This window comes from Echinops telfairi, unplaced genomic scaffold (assembly GCF_000313985.2).
Source record: "Echinops telfairi isolate 266 unplaced genomic scaffold, ASM31398v2 ScPeMD7_5;HRSCAF=22, whole genome shotgun sequence".
In the NCBI taxonomy this organism is placed as follows: domain Eukaryota; kingdom Metazoa; phylum Chordata; class Mammalia; order Afrosoricida; family Tenrecidae; genus Echinops; species Echinops telfairi.
This window is the reverse complement of record NW_022103901.1, coordinates 20,140,306-20,141,782: the sequence shown is the minus strand read 5'-3', so window position 1 is coordinate 20,141,782 and position 1,477 is coordinate 20,140,306. Positions and strand designations below refer to the sequence as shown.

General features: G+C 39.5%; 1 protein-coding gene across 1 annotated transcript in view; it reads left to right on the top strand.

Annotated features, from left to right (window-relative positions):
* The window catches only part of TNRC6A (trinucleotide repeat containing adaptor 6A), a 210,379-nt gene that overhangs the window by 67,245 nt on the left and 141,657 nt on the right, over nucleotides 1–1,477 (top strand). The window lies entirely within an intron of this gene.

The window sequence follows — 1,477 nt, the reverse complement described above, 5'->3', positions numbered from 1 at the left end:
AAAAACAAACAAACATGTCCTTCTCTCTATTTAACAGAGAGATATTCATCTGCTCTATGTCAGGATCCCTGTTAGTCATGTGATTATATTAGGAAACAGTCATTACCCTTCCACCAAAAAGCTTTCTATCCTTTAGCGATCACCCCCAGACCCTCAACCTCACCTAGCCTACTTGCTGTGAGCCTCCATCAAATTAGGCCCCAACTCATGACAATCCCACATGTTGTGGTGGTGGTGGTGTGACATTGAGTCCGTTCCAATCCATATCGACCTTATAGCATGAAACACTGCACATTATTCCTATGCCTGAGGCCATTGGTACAGCCACGGTGTCGATCCCTCTCCTTGAGGGTCTTCCTCTTTTGCACTGCCCCTTGACTTTACAAAACATGATGTCCTTCTCCAAGGTGTGGTTTCCCTAACAACATGTCCCATGTATGTAAGACATGGTCTTGCCATGCTTACCTCTAAGGAGCACGCTGGCCGTACACAGACACATCAGTTTGTCCTTATGGTCTATGGTGCTTTCAATATTTTTCTCCAGTGCCACAGTTCAGATTCATTGATTCTTCTTTGATCTTCCTATTCGCCCTCCAATTTTCACATAAATATGAGCAATGGATAATACCATGGCTTGAGTCAGGTACACCTTAGTCCTCACTAATCCACTTTCTGTCTGTAGATTTGCTTATTCAGGACCAGAAAAACTCACTGCCATTGAGTCAACTCTGACTCAAAGGGACCCTATAGGACAGGGCAGAATTGCCCCTGTGGGTTACTGAGACTGTAACTGTTTGCAGGAAAAGACAGCCCCAGCTTTCTCCCAAGAAGTGCCTGTTGGTTTGAACTACAGATTTCTTTGCAGAAATGTCTGTTTGAATTTTAAAATTAAGTTATATGATGTTTAATTATTGAGTTGTAAACGTTTTTATATTTATTTTCTATATACAGATCTCTTACCAGTTATATGATTTGCAAACATTTCATCACACTACTTTTTCCAACTTTTTTGTGTTGTTTTGTATTTCTGGGTTCTGTGACACCCACAAATTTAATTTTAATGGTTTCCACTTTATCTTTTTCTTTTGTTGCTTGTGCATGTGGTGTCACATTGAAGAAATCATTGCCAAATTTAATATTGTGACAATTTACTCCTATATTTTCTTCTGAGGGTTTTGTAGTTTTAGCTTTTAGATATACATCTGTGATCCACTTTTGGTTCATTTTGGTACACAGTGTACGACAGGGGTCCAGATTCTGCCTTTTGCATTTGGATATCCAGTTGTCCCAGAGTTATTTGAAAAATACTGCCTTTTGTGCATTAGTTTGTTTTGTTGCTTTTGTTGAAAATCAATTGACTGTCACTCTGAGGGCTCATTTCGGAATTCTCCATTCTTTATTGACCTCCATCTATGTCAGTACCAAACTTTCTTAATACTATTGCTTTGTACTAAGTTTTGAGATCGAGAGGTGTGAG